Here is a 19,660-nt window from a genome sequence, read left to right on the forward strand (position 1 = left end):
AGCTGACAGCTTTCCATATTGAAGCAATGACATCAGCCCCATTGAGCTGAATCTTTATTTATGTTGTTTGTGGAGTTCAAGATGTTTTGACAGTTTCCATTCTATCCACAAATCATGTTCTTGTCATGTATATAGAGACTAAAAAACCGTTGCTTTTATTGTTTAAAAGTTTTTCTTTTCTTCAATCATCTAACAATTATTGTTTACTGAATTCATAACATACGGTTGCCAGAAATATCCAAGCAGCATGAAAAACTTAGAAGGATTTTCCTCAAAGCATGTGTACAAGCTGTCTTAGACAACGTGCCACTTCCAGAGCTGGTTATCTCTTTAGCTGTTCAAGTTATTTTACGTGTTTCCAGTCCTTCTTTCTAGACCTCAGAGAGATCTTTTTCTTTCACTTTGTGCAGAACACAGTACTAAGTCAAAGTGCAAAAGGAGTGCTCTTCACACTAAGCCTTCATGAGATATTCCTAAATCTCCCAAAGATTCACTCTACAGTTATCTTGCATTTTTTTTTATCCTTTTTCGTTTGTTTGTTTTTCTGCAATCAAGATGTTTAAGGGAAGATTTCATCAGCAATAGAAATAGACGTTAGAGAGGGTTTCCATGAAAAAGGGGAGGTTTGCTTCTGCCTTTAACGTACATGCTGTTTGGATCTGTTGTATTGAAGAAAATGAAAGTTCCCCCAATTTTTAGCCTTGGTAATTTTTCTGAACTGTTAATGCATGATATTACTGAGCCTGGTTCAATGAACAGATCAAAGCACAACAGAAAAGGTGCCATTTCTATGTATGTATGCCTGAGTGGGGCAAGCTATTTGCGTCCGGCTTGTGCCGGGAATTCAAACCTTGCCAGGCTCCGGGGGACTGTTGGCTACAATGCCATCCTGTGAGAAGCATCAGTGTTGCTACAGTGCAACAGATGACCCATCAGTACCAAACGTAGTAGTTGCATTCAGAGGTGAAAATGATGTACAGATTCTCTGAATGAACAGAAGAAACATTAATCAGTGGGTTTCATCTACACCTTCAGCAGATGTTCACGTTCAAAAAGTCCGCCTAGCTATTTTGAAATTTTGCCGTCATTACTGGTCATCTTCTGTCTACCTAATCTCTTGAATTCTATTCTTGTTTCTTAGACAAAGAAGCAGCGTGATATAGAGAGGAAGTTCTCTAAGGAAATGCTTAAGTGTAATCTCAGCTTTTTCATTGTCTTCCAGTTCAGCATCACCAACAGTGCCTTTCTGTTTCTAGGCATGAAGAGTAGCTTGAGGCTATAGCTGGGATTGTGTCTGTTAGTGATAATGTTCAAATACCTCCATGAACTGCTTTTTTATTTTATCAATGGCCTGCAAAATGACAGTTTGCCAACTGCCCAATACATGCCAAATACATCCAAACAGAGCAAATAACTAACCAATAAAATAATGATATAAAGAAGTCTTTGGCGTAATCTTGCTATAATTTACAAGTAGCTTGGCTACTAAAAATATATTCCTAAAGACAGAGAAGTTCTATATAAAAAAAAAAAAAAAGGAAGACTTTTTTTTTGCTATGTTAATCTCAGAACTCATATACTTTAAATTGGCTTGATTAAAGAGATGTCTGTAACAATGAAGTCTTCAGTCTAAATATGGCACAGGGACACAGTTCACAGAAGACTTAGAGTGTAATCTGTAATAGTTAGTTTAAAGTACGCAATTTCGTCCTCTCTCCCTAAAATTTGTAAGACTCTCAAGTCTTCTGTGATTTCAAAAGAGTGAGAGAAGGTCTCTTCAGTACAAGAAGATTTTCCAATTTTGTGACCAGGCTATTCAGTTTTTCCTATTTCCCTTATAGGCAGGTCCTTTCATAAATAACTATTGAATGCATTAAATTAATGGGTATTCTGTTCATTAACATAGATAGAGAAAATAGAATCTAATATTTTAAATTTATGAATAAAAAATAATATACATAATTTGGGTATATGACTTGCCGGAAAATACTTGGCTAATGCCATGACAACTATGATTTACTACAAAGTTTCAGGTTTGATCAGTGATTTTTGAGTCCTCTGTTGGATATGACGAAATTAAATATTTGTATTTCTGAAAATTACAAGTATTTTATATACTAATACAATGAAGGGAAAATTGCCCCTCTTGGTTTTAGGGTTGTTTTAATGCCAGCAAGCCCTACAAGCAAACCTAACAAAACTCAAAAACTACAGAAAAATAGAACTGATAAAATGGCAAACATGGCTTTAGAAATGTAAAGAAGAGTAAGTACAGAAGGGAAGACAAATGAAAAATAGAATCATATACTTTACTAAGACATATAATCTATGCAAAGAAAATGCATCAGACTTAGTCTCAATAGCTGTCAGTGAATCATTTCATACAGTGTCATAGAAATAGCTAGTTAAAACTGAAATGATGGAGCTTAAAAAAAAAAAAAAGTTATTTGGCCAAAATGGGGTTAAATGAACCTGGCAAATAATGCAGATATGTAAATAGGTGGATAAAAAGAAATAACAGTGAATTTCCTCAGAGATCAGGCTAGGGTCCTATTTTGTTAATTTCAGTAATGATTTTCATTTTGACAAAAAAAATCTCTTAATGATTCAAGATGTCAATAGAAAGCAGGATCTGGATATCTTATGGAACTGGAGCACCTGAAAATGAAGTACTAGAAAAAAGTTGGAAATTTAATAGAGCACAATGGAAGGTCATGTGCTAAAGAACAATGAACAAGTGTTTCCTCTATAAGATAAAGTGCAGTAGCAGGAATTTGTGTGCGTACAAGACAGCGTGTAGCGAACATGAGTATTAGTGCGACATGGCTGTGAAAAATAAATGTGATCTTAGGACATATAGGAGTGATAATTGCTGTAGAGTTAGAAAAGTAATGAAGCTAGGTGACACACAAAGGACCGTTCAGATCTCATCAGGAGTGTTGTGTATAATTTTAGCAATCCATGGTCAAGGAAGATGAATTCAGCAGGTGCAGAGCAAAGAAATGAAGACATAAGAATTTTAGAGAAAGCTTGGTTCAGTAACCTGCTAAAATATAAACTGAGATAAAAGGAAAGAAAAGGAATTATGTAGGCTAAAGAAAATTTGGCAGAAAAGCAGGTGGATTAACCTAGGTGAGAGTAAATGTAGGGATTGACATCCAGGTAGCTGTTCAGGACAAATATTTTAATAGTGATGGCAAAGAAAGAAATTGGTTTGTAGGGTAGAACTTGATCAGCCAGTGAAAAGGATTTTGTAAGCTCTGTGCATCAGCAGATCAAGCTTTTCTAGAGGTCTTTCCCAAGCCCCTGTGCTATTTTGTGGTAAGCAGACCCTCTCCAAATGTCTCCATCAATATTGCTGTTCTATAGAAAATTGACTGCTGGATTCTTTGGCTTTTTGCAGAGACAAATTGGTTTTCTATATAAAGTGCCCGCCTTGTGGAAAATTTCTATTTTCCATCACAAATAAGAAATATGATGACTATTTTGGGCAGAAATACAAATATTAAGCATTGGGATAAATTTTTCCATTTGGGGTTTTTCAAAAGCAACATAAATTTTGCTAGAGAGGAAAAGAAGTCTACCAGCCTCTACCTTCTGAGGAATTTTGTTCTGTGACACCTTCAAAACAAAGGAAATTCAAGGTCAATTGACAAGAGTTGGACCTGGATTTTCATTTTTTGGTAATCTGAGTGTATTTGTATCAGGAACCTTATACTGGGCTCTTCTCCAGCAAGAGGGGAAAATGTACTAAAGGATGATAGAAAAAGGATGAAAAATCCAGGCCACCCTTAGTTCTGGTAAAGGAAGAGGGGGAGAAATAACATCGGTATAGTCAAAAGATTGAGTGCTATTTTGCATGACTTTAAAATCTTGGAATAGAACCAAACAAATATGTAGTGAATATTTAGTTAGAGTAAGTTACAGTTTGAGGTTGTTTTGATTCTTGTTTTTTTTGTATCTTTAGAGTAGAGACAGAATATTGTTTAGGACATGATTTTATTTTATTTTTTTCTTTCACTCCCTTCAGGAAGAAGACTGAAGCTCAGCATGCTTTAGGAATTCAGAACACCATTCTGTCAAAAACTTCAACTAACCATCAGCCTAATGGTAAATACAAAAAACAAGAATTTTAGAAAGATGAGATATGAGATTTCAATGTCATCATCAATATGGTGTGTGATTTCTATTGCTTAGCTCAAGTCTACCCAGGAGACATAAAAGGAGAAATTTCATCTCTAGTGTAACCAAACTTTTAAAAAGTCCAAAATTGCTGTCTCCATTAAGAGAAAAATTCAATAGCATATGGTAGTAAGCACAGCCTAATAGTCCAAAGCAGTGTGAGTTGAATGACATTCTAATCAGGAATGGATTAATGAAGGTCATATGAGAAATTTTGCCACGTAATAGGAGGATGAGAGAAATACATGTTGACAAAGCAAACCCCTGTAATCCACAGGAATGTTCTACAGACAAAATCAATACCGCCCACTTCAGGTGTCCAAGTTAAACAGTAAGCATCTAAAAAGCAGGAAGAGTCAGGGTAGTTGTGACGCGGGCTGCCAGTGTTAGTGGGTGAAGAAAGATAGGCATTCAGGTAAACAGGGATCTGTCCACAAAATGAAATATTAGGAGCGTATGTGTGCTCTGTCATTCTGTAGAGATTGGGTGCCTTTGTCCATTCAGGATCCAGAAAGCTCTGTGAAGAACAAAGGCCTACCTGAACAGAATTCATTCCTAAAAACAAAACAAAACAAAACAAAAACCTGAAAACCAAAAAATAACTTTAAAGTAGCTATGAACTGTTGTGGTGTAGTAGTGTCAGGTTTGCTGAAGACTTTGTTTCCATGTCTTCTTTGGTCCAACTTGAATCAAGGCTATTGTTGTGATTGAGAAGAGTGTGACCGGAGGAGGGTTGAGATTGTGCCGTTCTCTGTCACTTGGTGGTGGTGACAGATAAGCCTCTTTCCTATTTGGTCATCTGTTTCCATGAAAATTACGTCTTTGATACTTTCTCTCAGGCTAAGACGGGCTAACTGGTTTTAAAGTTGTTAAAAATATATGGATAGAAAATAACAGCCACCCCCACAAATATTTGCTCACTGATAGGCCTGATTTTATTACAGCACTAGTTTAACAAAACAGAAGCAGGGACCAGGACTTCCTGACACCCAGTTGATGGCAACCCTTTTTGTCTGGTGTTCTCCTGGCCACATTTGTGGCTGCATAATGGCCCAGCTTCAGGACACATGAAGGACATCATTCAGCAGAGAGCCTGGTGGACTGGACATCTAGTTGTTGTGTCTAGGTTTACATGGCCCTGGACACACACATTTTCCACTTCTTGAGAAAATGCATTTATTACTGAAGTATTGCACAAAATGTGGATATTACATAAAATACAGCTTTTAGTAAGTGTAATGAAGTGTGTGTAAGCCCTAGATGCTTACATTTTGCTTGAGAAATCTATATACATGGGCTGAATCTTGCCCCATATTCCCCGAATCTTTCTTCACCAAATACCAACAAAAACCTGAGAATCTAACTTCAATCTAACTTCTCTTGCTCTGATTCCATGGAGGTGTTGAGTGTCCTTGGTTTTGAGTAGCTGCAGTGGATATTGAGGAAGCTCTGACTGGAATCACTGAACTCTCAGGAGAAACCAAGTCTTGTCCTGTTCCCTTTAGCCCTACATTTGTGGCCCAACCTATATATTATATACTCAAACTATATATTGAGGAATGATGTTCATTAACTACATATGCCAGCAATTAGCTGACCAAATCTCCAGAACTGAAATGTCAGTTCAGTTTTTCCCCAATCACAATGTTGTTTTGGGTTGGAAACTTAGAAATTAATCCTAAGAGATGCAATTTTTCTGCTTTAATATATAGTGTTTTTAATGGAATTGTGCAGAATGATTAGTGAGGCAAATGTCAAAATACCAGACAGAAACTGACTCACCAGTCTCAGGACTTAATATTAAGGTCAGGCTATGGAAGTACAATGGAGCTCAGTCTTTATTGCCTTGCACCTTATGTGGTGATTTACATTGGAGCAAAATGACTGGAGTGGATGTAATGAGCTGTTTTTCCAAATTTGATGGTATTTAACTTATCCCTTCCACAATTGTTACAGATGACACAGGGCACAAAGCAGCTGAGACAAGAAACCAAAACAAAGGAACAAGCTCAGAATGTCCTAGAAGATGATTATGAAGAATTGGGGAGATTTTCAAGTGTTTTTATTTATTTTTATATTTTTTAAAGGCTGGATTGTGATGTTAAAGTTCTGTCCAAACAGAGCAGAGCAAGAACATACACAGTGCATGCTTTCCCTTCCTAATCATTCCACATTTCTCCCCTTTTTCTTAATGCATTTGCATATACCAACTGGTAACAAACCCTTAATGTTGATATTTTTTATTTGAAAAACAGCTTTCATCCCAGAGATTTGATTGCATGGACTGCTCTGAAGTAAATGAGCTCCAAATTACATTATGCTTGAACTAACTGCGTCTACTCACTAGAAGTATCTCAGTCCACAGCGGCACAGGAAGACATGAAAGACTGTAAGATCAAATGCTAACAACAGCTTTCATGCAATGCTAAGCTTACATGTTGATGTTATTTATTTACCTCTTTTGTGTTAGTGAAAGCGCCCCCAGCTCTCACATCTTGTAAGTCTTTGGTACAGTTCTGTGCCTTAACTGCTATTCATCGCCCTGTGTTACTGACTTGCATTTTGGTTGCAATATAATGATGAATTACAGGGCTCAGATTCAAAGTATCATCTACTTGTGTTCTCACTGTTTATTGTTTTGCCTTCTGGCCTTTCTGCACTGCTGTCTATCCACCTTGTACTAACTGAACACTAGATAGCATATGGTAGTAATTTCACTCTTGTCTTCCTCAGCAACCTGTTAAGGTCATTAACCAACTCCCACTTGTCAAGCCATGATGCTAACTTACCAGGGGAATGCAATATTTGGTGAATATCTGGATTTCAAAATACCCAGCAGCTATGATTTGACCACAGTAGCCACGGTCACTTCAATACTACTTCATTTTGAATATATTGCTCATAGAGGTCACTTACCTAATTAAATTTGAAACTAAGGTCCTTTCTGTTATTTCTGGAAAAAGAAGAAAAAAGAAAAAAAGAAAAAAAAAATTGTTTCTGAAAATGAATGGTACAGAGCTTTTTTGTAGCTACTCTTGTATATGAAGGGTTTGCCATTCTGCCAAGGTCTGAGTGCATTGATTATGTTAATGCTGTTGGGAAAGAAAAAATAAAAAGATGCAGACATGACACTGCAGAAAGGATGCATTAGGGAAAAATCAAATTCAAGGAGTTAACACAAAGTGAAGAAATAGATGATTGGTCATAGAATGATGAGTTTCATTAAATGTTCATGGACTGATAAAGTATGAAAAGATTTTTAGGATGATCCTCAACAGTCATACAGTTTCTATGGAGTGTGATGCCCTTGAGCCTCGTGAGTTAAAAGATTAGTGATGACTCTGGGAAAGTCCTAGATGTTGGTGTCATTTTGAATTGTGACAGGAGCTACATAAACAAAAATGCCACTCTTGTTATTCTTGTTTTAAACAATAAGAATTACATACAGGGGGGGAAGCTCAATAAAAGGGATGGTCAAAGGGCAAAACTGTGGCAAGCAGCAAGGAAAATGTACAAAGACTCCATATAGGAACTCAGGGCAAGTGTTCAATTATAGAAAGACAAAAAGAAATCTGGTATGGCTGTACAGAAGAGTTGGGAAGGTTATTAGAAGAAAAAAAGAAACTTCCAAAAGCTGAGACTGTTCCCAAATGAGGAAAACCAATAAGATCGACAGATTGCACTTGAAAAAGCAGAATAGAACTGGAGATGAACTTCCAAATGAATCATAGAGTCATGGCATCATAGAATGGCTTGGGTTGGAAGGGACCTTAAAACCATCTAGTCCCAACCGCCCTGCCATGGGCAGGGATGCCACTGACTAGATTAGGTTGCCCAAAACCCTATCCAACCTGGCCTACAGTTTGCTGTGTGGCTTTCTCAGCAGACATCCAGGTGGTTGAAATACCCCATCACAATGAGAGTGTGAGTGTAATGCTTCTTGTAGCTGAAGCCAGAAGGCCTTGTCAACAGGCTCCCCTTGATCAGGTGGCCTATAGTAGACCCCAACCACTAAGTGTCCTTTATTGGTTTGGTCCTTAATTTTTACCCACAAGGTCTGGACCTGTTTGTGTCTGTTTCTCAGAGGCAATTCTTCATGATCTACCCAGTTCTTAACCTAGAGGGCAAAATCCCTGCCCCTCCTTCACTGCCTATCTCTTTTGGAAAGCTTGTTGCTCTTGATTGCACTATTCCAGCATGTGTTTCATCCCACCACATTTCTGTGATAGCAATTAAGTCATAGTTTCCAACTGTGGTGGTTTCCAGCTCCTCCTGCTGTTTCCCATACTGCCTGGATTGGTGTAGAGGAACTTCAGCTGATCTGTTGGCCACATCACCTTTTTAGAGCAGCGCTCTCTAATTCCTTTGGGACAATTCACAGATATTTCCCTGTTGCTTCCTAAAGTGTTGGTGTTCCCTGGTTCTCCTCTGTCACTCAGAAAATTGTATCAACACTAATAGTTAAAATCTTTTCCAAACACTGCAGAAGCAGCAAGCCTGCCAGAGCATCAGTATAACAAATAGAGGATCAAAGTACATCAACATTTTTAAAAAGATAAGCCATAGAAGAAAAAACAAATAGATTTTTTTACACCTGTGATCTCACCAGAAGAGTCTAGAGAGCCCTTAGCAGAGACTTGTTTGTAAGCAATGATTCAGTAAAATTTTGGTAGAAGTTATGGAACAAATACATAAAAAAAACCATAACTGCCAGGGCTGACATTATCCCCAAAGGATCCTAAAAGAATTTGCAAGTGAAAGAACTGAGCTGCTAACAATAGCATGCAATTTCTCACTTAAACCTTCTTTGATGTGGAAGATTAGCAGTAAGTTTATATGGCACAAATTTTTAAACAATATTCCAGGGGAGATAAATAGGTGGCATGAAGACAAATACTGAAAGATTGCTGGTACTCTCTCTCAATACAAAGACTAGGGGGCATGAAATTAAACTATCAAGCTATAGACAAGCAAGGGTGATTTTTTTTTTCCCACACAATACACAGACAATGCAGGGACCCTTACAGATGATGTTAGGGTTGGTAAATGTTTATACAGATTAAACATTGAAAAGAAAGAATAGAAGAACAACCTGCAGAAGGTTAAATACAAAGATGTTTCCTCTGGATTAGGAAACACAAATCAGTTGATTCTGAGGGAATACTTATGAAATGCCAACTATCTTTGTCCTGTTCTTATATTCTTCCTTACATTCCATGCTGTTTGCCACTGTTCAGGACAGGGTGTTGGATTAGTATGGAAGTCCTGTTGGTGTTAGATTTCATGTTCTAGCAGTTTGAATAAGAAAATGTGTCTTTAGCAAGTAGTTCTTCGGCAAGTAGGAAACAGTAAGAGGACAAAATTTCTTCTCCAGAATCCTCCTTGGTAACCTGCAGCTGTGCAGGATCTGGGATTAGCTGTGATTTCCTGGGAGCTGAACAAGTGATGGAATTAATCCCTGTATTTTTAACTCCTCTACAGCTCTACCCAAAATATGTAAGAAGAAACTGAAAACAGATAAAGAAACAAAGAACAGAAGGGCAGCCAACATCAGAACTCAACCTTTTATTTTTTTATTTTTCACTTTAGTTTTAGTTTTAATTTGCTCTTTGGATTTTCATGTACTGTGTAAGTGTGTGCCCATTAATAAACACCTTGCTAACTAGTTTGAAGTGCACATTTGTTTTGTGCTGACAGTCAAAATTATTCATATTTTTAATGATATTATATCTGCCATTTTATTTTATTTTTTTAAATGAATTTCTGGTGTCCACTTAATTGTAAGAAAATGAAAGCTGCAATCATATTGACCTCAAAATATTTTTTTAAAGGGCAGAAACATCAACTAGCAATATGTATTAGCCAAACCCATGGTACACCGTGTTCCCAAACTAGCAAGCAGAGAAAGATCCATTTTAAATGACATTTTATTTGGCAAATAAATTGATTCTTACACCACTTATTCCATAAATTAATCAGGTAAAATATACCTCAAAAAGTCTAGGAGTCTTATGCTTGAAGTTTAACGTAATATTTCAGAACAGGAGCTCCAAAGACTTGTAACGTATCAGTAATGACCACAGTAACTCACTGCTCCCAAAACAAAATTTGCATTAGCAATCAGTTAATGTCTGCAGCATGGCTCACCTCTGTCAAGAAGCAGAACTGAAAGATCTTCCAAGATGCTTTTATTAGTTCTCGGCAGCATGAATGTGGTATTTCTGTGCTATATCATATTCTCCTAAGCAAAATAATCACAAGGAATTTCCCTTTAACACAACCCCTTACACAGACTGAACGTTGCAAAATCATGGAACAAAAAACAAGTGGAATATAAAGAAAAAAAAAAAAAGCAATATGTCTCTTGAAGGGGAAACCAATATACTGTTTTGTAAAGCTACAGAGGGAAAAAGTAATAAATTTCCATGAGTCTCTAATGTGTAATGCTGCAGCCAGAAGCACGCTTAGGTTTCCTCCCAGCTCAGGTGTAGGACATTCAAAGGAGGAACATCTTTTGCAGGTACTGGTAGGACTGAAAAGCCTCTGGCTTAAGAACATGAGTGTCTATGTAAACATATCCATAAAGGTTGTCTCCCAAAGGAGAGCTATCCTCAAATGAATGTCAACGGTGATTTAGGACAGTCGGCTAATGTCATCCTTAGAGAGCTTGCTGTTACTCTACTAATAACCGAGAAGTTACTAGTTTAGCAAGACCAAACGAGTTACTTGGGAACATGTAGTTTCCTACAGTGATTAATAAGTAACTTGATAGAATGAGCCAATCACTTCCATATTGGTGTGGGAATTTGGGATACTTCTTCACAGACCTTAACATTGCACACAAGTTTGAGCTGGTATGGCTAATGCAGAAAAGTGGGGTATGGGGTGTTTTAGAAAAGTCTGTGTGCACACAGAAAGGGCTATTTACTTGAATCTTGTTAGGCAAATATGAGTAAGGTGCTAACTGTTCCTATAGAAGCACTGTATGTCAGGGTCATCTTAAGATATATGATACATGTTATTTTATGGTTATTTTTTAATATTCACTATGACAGTATGGCTAGCTTTGATTGGATTCTCTCTAAAGACTATCCAGATTTCTCCCACAAGTTTTTATTTTATTTTATTTTATTTTATTTTATTTTATTTTATTTTATTTTATTTTATTTTATTTTATTTTATTTTATTTTATTTTATTTTATTTTATTTTATTTTATATTTTATTTTATATTTTATTTTATATTTTATTTTATTTTATTTTATTTTATTTTATTTTATTTTATTTTATTTTATTTTATTTTATTATTTCATTTTATTTGATTTTACTTATTATTTTAATGAAGAACAAACTTGCAGGGGTAAGTTTAAAAAATATTGTCCAAGGAATGGCTAAAAGGAAGGTTTTAAAAAGGAAGAGTGCTGTGAGTCCCAACCCCAATTGCTAGTGGACAAAATAAAAATGTGCTTCTGAAAACTCTGGGCTCAATCCTGGTGCTAGCAGGCTGCACCGATGAGAAGAATTGGTATATTTCCAACTCCTGTTCATGTTCCTGGAAGACTGTGGTTTGCAAAAGCTTTTGACAGTGTTTCTAGACCTTGGCTATGCTTTTAGGAGTCCATCCTAAAAAGGTGCTGCAAGGTGAAGCAGCCTTAACACCACAAAGCTGGACTGGGTCCTAATACAAATGGTCAAACTGTGTAGCCAGCTCCAAATATTTATACTTTAAAAATGTATTTCAGTAACAAACTGTGTATTATTTAGCAAAGTTTTCTCTGGAATTACCCAGAAACAGAAATAAAAATTAATTTCCTGCAAGGTCAGTATTGCTAAGATGAATACATATCCTTGTTTATTATTTCTGTTCCAAACTGCTTCATTCCTCTATAATAACTTTCTCTGAAAGATAAATCTAATTTCCAAATCCTTCCTACTGAATTATAAACAAATCAGATAAACAGCTATAAACCAGTTCCATCCACAAACAGAAGATGGAGAATTTCTCCTCCAGATTTAAAAATATATAATTGTGTATCAGGTCAAAAAAAATTAAATACATTCCTGAGCGTTCGCACAGGTCTTTGCTGCCATGCCAAAAGTTTTGATCGTCATTCTTATTTCTAAATACCTCCAATGCAACTATTATATCAAATCCAAGCTTTCATACTATTTACAGAGCTCTATAAGGTTCTTTCTTCTTGTAGCTGTTCCTAGTCACCCTGAGTCAAACCTTGCCTCATGAGTTCTTTGTTCCCGGTTACAAACATCTGTCTGGTAGTTTCTCAGAGATTTGTGCATGACCTGTCTCTATCCATTAAACAGTATTATTATGTATTAATAGCCTCTTATCCCCAGGGCCTGTAAAGTGAATGTGGGATTTTTTCACATCTCAGAACTGCAACCACAAACACTGTGAGTGGGGGCAGCCCAAACCAACCTATGAAAAACACTGAAGACAGATCTGTGAGCAAAGGTTGTCTCCCCATCACGTGCACTGGGGCACTGCGGCTCAGGCCAGCACATTGTGAGGATTCATCTCCTGGACCACCCTTGGACAGATCCACTTTTGTAAAGTCCACTGAGAGGAACAATTATCATTTAGCTCCAGAGCCTTGCAATTAAAGTATCAAGTTAGCATGCAGGGTAGCCTGGTCTTTCTTTACCTTATGGGGTTTAAGCCCATCTCTCAGAAAAAGTTTATTTCAGGGAATGAGCATTTGTCATTTCCCATGTTGGAAGTCCCTGGGAGATGATGTATCTTTCCTGAGGTTGGTCTGTGGGCCAGGGGGTGAACTCCATTCTCCAGAGCCTTAAGACAGCATTCAGTCTCCAAGGCTGAATAAAATGAAGAGATGGTCTTGAAATTTCCTTGAGACTAAATTTGGGCATCTGCTCAAAATACTGCGGAAAACATGACCAAACATAGTTACTGTATTTCCAATCACACCAGTAGGGCAGGAAATACTCAATTCTTCTCTTTTTTGTCTACTCCAGTTGCTAATTAAACAAAAAGTAAACTTTCTTTTAGCATTTTCCAAAATGAGACTGTAGTATTTCTCATGTCCTGCCTTTTATTTCTTTACTTCATTGCATACACATAGGCACACAAGGGAATGAACTCGGTGCGTAAGATATTCTCCACTTCCCCCTCCAGCTTGTAAAATATTCTCCACCACTTTCCCAAATGCACTGTCCCAAGATGCATAAACACAGGAAAACAAGCTGAATTAAAACTACTGGGTTAAGAAGATGGCATAAATTTCTCGCAATGCTGTGTCAACATAATTTTGGTTAAGGTGCTTTCAGTTTCACATCAATTGGCCTCAAAATAGTAATAATTTTTTTTCATAGTTCCAAATCTTAGAGCATTACTTTGACATTTTCATTTTAGGCTAACATTTGTGTACACATTTCTTTATAATATTTTTTCATTTACTGACCGTGGAGAAAAACATCTGTTTGGTTATAGCCTGTAAATTGTATGTCAGCTGGGTCTCGGACATTAAAGTGAGAAAATTTATCATCTCTCATGAACTTGCATACTGAGATTTAAGATGAAGAAGTTTATCTGGAGATACGTCTGCAAATTTGAAGCCCTCTCATTTAAAGGCAGTATGAAAAAAAAAAAAAAAGTATATGGTTTCCTAAGGCTCTGAGCCCTTTGTGATTGCACTGCTGATATAGATCTGTTATCTGCCATTTGAAACCCCCATAAATATCAACTCTTACCTTGTTTTGTTGGATCTTTTTTTTTTGAGCAATTAGAGGTGTTTAATGTAAGTAAGTTCTTAATATCTTCTTTTCAAATGGGATGCCAAACACTTCTAAAAGGGTTTGGAAGTTAAATAGGAAATAATAAAAAGCCATGAAAACGTTGTGGTTAGCATGAGAGAAAGTCCTTTCTGTTCTGAATAGCTCAAATTTCACTGCTTTAGGCCTTGAGGTGTCACTTTTGATCTGGGATATGTTGCTATTATACTAATTTTTCCAGACAGACTTTACAGTCTGCCCATATTTAAAAAAAAAAAAAAAAAAAGATACAACTTTTATTTATTTTTTATTTTTTAAGGATTTGTGTTTAAGTGAGAACATGAGTGCAGGGAACTCCCATGGAAGGAAAATCTTGAGGGAGGAGCGAATTCATCAGTGCCTAATAAGGTAAGGTTCCCACTGACACTTTTCCCATGGTTAGAACATTTCTAACATTTCTGTCCTCTTTGTAGCAAGGCTTGAACTATGATTGCATTCTTCTCCTATATGGGGACTGACGGTTTGATAGAGCTTTTCCTTGTTCGATCCAGCTTTCATTTTCATAAAACTTCAGGGAACTTAGTATCTTTCCATGATAAATAAGGTGGCATGAATTTGGAGGGTTCATAGTTGAATGCAAAGATCTCTGTCCTCAGTATACTTTACTGCATACAAAAGTCCACTACAAAAAAAGGAAAAATTAAATAGACCAAAAATATTTTTCTGGATACCACCTTTTTAGAGTGAGACAATTGATTCATACTGCTCTAAGAATATATGTCTTTAGCTTTATTTTGAGCACCTACCTTATATAGTTATATATTTTTATATATTTTTTTCAACATGCTTCTGTTTTTCACATAATTTTGAATATAAATGTTCACATAGAAAATATTTTAGCTTTGGTATAATCATCATATTGCCAGCCTGAAATTGGAATTCTGTTGCAATTCGCATTTATTTTTTTTCTGAGTTGAGTGAGGATGTTGTAATTCAACCAGGTGCTTATAGAGAAGAATGAAGGTTAAATTTACTTGAAATGCATTTCCTTGATAACTTTTTGCCGGCTTTTCCAAATTGGATCCTACCCCCACTCTCAAATTCCTTTGTCTCTGGAAAAAGTATTTTCTGACCTATACTAATAGCCATCTACTAAGTAGCTCATTTAGCAATGGGGTAGATATCCTTAAACAAAGACAGATGTTGAACTGATGAGATTTTTTTTTTCCTGAAATAACTGCTGTAGCTGAACTGAGACTTGGTAAAGGGATCAGACAGAGAATTTTAGTCGCCTATACAGGAGGTTGGATTGCACAGTAATAATATTCCATTCTGTTTTTATAACATATTAACCTGATTTTTAGTTATTGTGCTAACATTAATTTTCTCACAAAGTGCTCACAAAAATACATGGGAAGAAGATGGGACAAGACGAGCCTGTAATTGAAATAAAAGCGATCAGATTTGCAGAACTGCTAAGCTCCCACCAGCTCCTTCAGTGTGTGGCTCTTCCTCTGCTGTGACTTTAAAACACATGGAAACCTTCAATATGCAGGAAGCATAACTAGTGTTTTGCAAATGCTGCCAAACATTTGTAAAGATTCAGCACAGCCCGAATGTTAATAAGGAGTTGTGTTTCTGTGGCACCTCCAGGGACAGCTCTAGCCCTGGGCTCCATGCTGTTAGGTGCTGCTCAAACATGTACTTTCAAGAACTGCGGGTAAAAAGAAATGAAGTGACTTTTCCAAGATCATATGCCAAGTGCACACTCTGTATATACCTGTTAACACTAAGGGTGGGCAGTGTTTTTGCTGCTCAAGTCCCTGAGATGGCTGTGGATGAGACGTTCTTTGTCTCTTGTCTGTGTTGCTGCAGGGCAGAGAACCTACAAGCTTGATTTTCATCCCGTACCTCAGTATTATCTAATTCTTTCCTCACCCTGCCCATCAGCACTGTGTAATGATTTGCAACTATAATTTTAAAACATTTTCTAAGCCAGTAAATGTAGCTGTATGGATCAGTGGCCCAAAGTCTCTTGTTGGTTTAGGAATTTTATTCCTCTTACAAACATAAACCAACAAACTTTAACTGTCACTTTGGTTTATTGTTCTCTGAGTCCTTGATCCAAGTTCTGCTGGATCTCAGCACACAGTAAGGACGAGAGTCACATGCTCAGTGCATTAGAGCAGAAACATCTGAAGATTCTGATTTTTTAATTAGATGTCTTTGAACACTATACAAGATCTGGATGCTATCAGGCTCTAAAAGTCTGGGAAAAATCCAGTGAATTTGAGACGCTTGGAAGTATTTTCTCTCTAAAAGTCACTTTCATGGTGACAGAAAATGTACTACATTCAAAAATGATATTCTAAAAAGAGAAGGAAAGAGGGAAAGAAAGAGGGGAGAGAGGGAGCGAGGGAGGGAAGGAGGAAGGAAGGAAGGAAGGAAGGAAGGAAGGAAGGAAGGAAGGAAGGAAGGAAGGAAGGAAGGAAGGAAGGAAGGAAGGAAGGAAGGAAGGAAGGAAGGAAGGAAGGAAGGAAGGAAGACGGATGCACCACAGTAAAGGCAAACATACAAAACTTTCAAAATGGAAGACTTGAGTTTGCCTGTAACTTGTTTTTGGCCTTCTGGTGTGTGCACTGCAATTCGGACTATTATTATGTGATTATATTTTTCCCCAGATCTCTGCCTCATTCAGCGCATGCATATATAACATTTCCTTTTATTTTTATTCAGTATGTGACCTTAGAGATCCTACTTAATTCACGCTATCCAAACCCTCCTCAGAACGGAGATTTGTCAATTTTCTCAACAGCTGTTCTGTGCACTCAGAGTATTTGGATACTTCACAAATGTAATGGATTAATTTTCATAGTACCCAGCTGAGGTGAGAGGAATTATTATTAGCCCTTTGTAGGAACCTAGAGATGAAGGTCAAAAGCTAACTACCTAATTTTGTGTTCCAGGCTGAAATGCTTGGGGTCTAATTGCTTGGGACTTCTTCCAGTACTTTCTAGCAACCTACATATTGCAATTTTAAGACACTTTGGTGACAGTGCTCCAAGCAATGTCAGTGAAATCAACTTTGAGTTTGGCATGATCAACCAGTCTTTTGTAGCAGAGAGACAGGGAAGCCTGGCTGAACTTCAGCCTCTATGACACTTCTTATTTTCCCTTCTACCTCCAAGGGCCTGTCTGCACCTACAGTCTCAACTCTTTTGAAAGTAAGTATGGGGAAAATTCCTCTCACACACCATGCCGACTACCAACATGACCCATGGCCATCATCTTCTAGGTACTGGATACCACCTCCTGCAGGATGCCTCTGTGCCAGGCTAAAGCCAACAAAACACATCAGCACCTCACATGGACCTTGGTGACAGCAGTCAACTCTCCATGGGCTTTTTGTATCTGTGGGGTGCATATTTGGGAGACAAAACTTTACTACACTACCTAGGACAGATCTCCTCAGTCCTAGCTCAAGCCTCCCTTTACTTGTAGTTCAACCTTCAGCTCAAAAGCATGGCTTATATCCTCACGTGAAACTGAACTGGACAGAAGACACGGCAACCCAATCTCAAGTAGGAAAATAGCAAATAAATGATGGCAGACCCGGACCTCAAGTGTACAGCAGCCCTTTCACAGCTGGCTCCCTCACCAAGCAGGTTGTTTCAAAAACACGAGCCCTTGATTGTTCTTACTGTTCAGCTTCACAGGTGGCATAAGGAAGGTCTGGGAGGGCCTTTTGGCCAAAATGTTCCTGTGATAAATATAACAAATGGTTCCTGAGAGATCTGTAGACCTTGTTGTCTCATCAGAACGTAAGCAGTCAAACTGAGAAGAAACCAGCATAAATGCTGTATAACAAGAGGATCTTTCCCTCTTTAGCACAATGAGCTTTGAAAGTCCCAAGACAAAGCCATCTGTGATAATAACGATTTAAAAAGATCAGGGGAAGGGAATTTTGTGGACAGAGTTATAAACAGGATGCGACTAGACCAAAAGACAGAGATTCTTGCCCTCTCCTCTGTGTCTACCGTGTTCTGCAGCCACCACAGGTGCATGGGTAAGTGCTCCCAGACTGGTGATGTAGAAGATCACCGAGATTTAGATCTCCCAGACCTCACCATAACACTTATGCACGTGACACCTATGCACATCTTGTTGTATTTCTTCTTTTAAAAGCTTATTTTTTCAACCATTACATTACTTAGATTAATTTTGGATGTCATTGCAAGTTGCCACGAAGGGAAAATAACATCCTTGTGTATGGCATAGGGACTTATCCTGCTGATAAGTGTTTCTCGTGGATTTCAGCGTGCTCTTCTGGCATATATTCAGGATTCAGGATTCCAGTTTTTGCTAACTATGAATCATATTTATATTATGCCCTGAACAATTTTTCCTCTATTTCTTCTGTTTCCTCCCTCATACAGACCTTCTGTCCCCTGCTCCCATGCCATTACTTTTTCATCCCTACAGTAGACATATTGAGAGAACAGTGAAACTTTCATAATGGTTTCAGCACCATCAAGAGAAAAGAGCAATTGCAAAGAAAGAACAGTTCAAGCTGCGCAGGCATGGATTGCAGCATTCTGAGTACAAATAAAATCTCAGGAGAGTTACCTAGCTATGAAATACTCACAAGCTTCTTCTGCTGAATGATTTTTCAGAACTTTGCAACATGCTCAAATTTTGGAAGATTTACTTAGGAATGAAGCCAGGACAATCCTCCAAACCACAGGAGTTCCCTAACTTCTCAGTGGAGTATTGTTTTAATGTGAAATTATTATAAGCAAAATGTTGCAGGGAACCTCAAACGGAGTCTTAAATTGAAAATGCTAGTCAATATTGGTCAATTCTGACTGCATTAATCTCTTCTGGAATAATATATAGTTGTGGGTTTTTATTTTTTGTTTTTTATTAATGCCGTGTTAACCTTATCATCATGACATTGGTCAGCTTTTAACAAGCAAACTTGCAGTATATTTGGACTTTTTATTAAACAGCTGATAATTGCAGGTCATGGAAAGTGCTGGTACTGTCCCTAGAGCATTACAAAACAATGTTGATTTTTTCTTTATTTACTTTCCAGGTACTCTTGTTTCATTTGAAATTGGTGAGTTGCAGAGAACAGGAAACAGTAAGTATCTTGCTTAAAAATAATAAAATAACACAAAAACATCGTAGTCTAGATATTAAGAGATTTACAGTTATGCATAAATTTATTAATTAAATGATAGAGCAAGTTCAGTGGCTTTTGAAGATCTTGGTGGTGAACCCAGACTAGATGGCAGCTATAAAAAGAAGAAAAATAAGGTTTTCCGTATTGAATCTGGAAAACCAACATCCTTAAGGTCTTCAAGAAAGCAGGCATTTTTCTCTTTCAGGGGTCTTGCACAGAGAGCTCTCCTTTGTTTTCACTCTTTTCAGGTTTAATCTCCAGTTGATATTTTCTGGGGTTCAAACCATTGTCTTCAAATCTGTTCTGTGGCAATGAATTCAGAGTTTGCCAGGCACATAGCTCCAGCTATGCTCCTTTTTCAGCTACAGGTGCAAACCAACAGGATTTCAAGTGCTTTCTCTCACTGCCTGTCCCAGTCCTGAGCCCTGGAGTGACTGTGCAGTCAGGGATGGAAGAGGAGGAGGATGCAGAGGAGCAGGACTACATGCACACGGTGTCAATCACAAATGGGCACTTCCCATGCTGACTGCTTTTCATGTCCATGT

The sequence above is a fragment of the Anser brachyrhynchus genome (genome assembly GCF_964034855.1).
Source record: "Anser brachyrhynchus genome assembly, chromosome: 2".
Taxonomy (NCBI): domain Eukaryota; kingdom Metazoa; phylum Chordata; class Aves; order Anseriformes; family Anatidae; genus Anser; species Anser brachyrhynchus.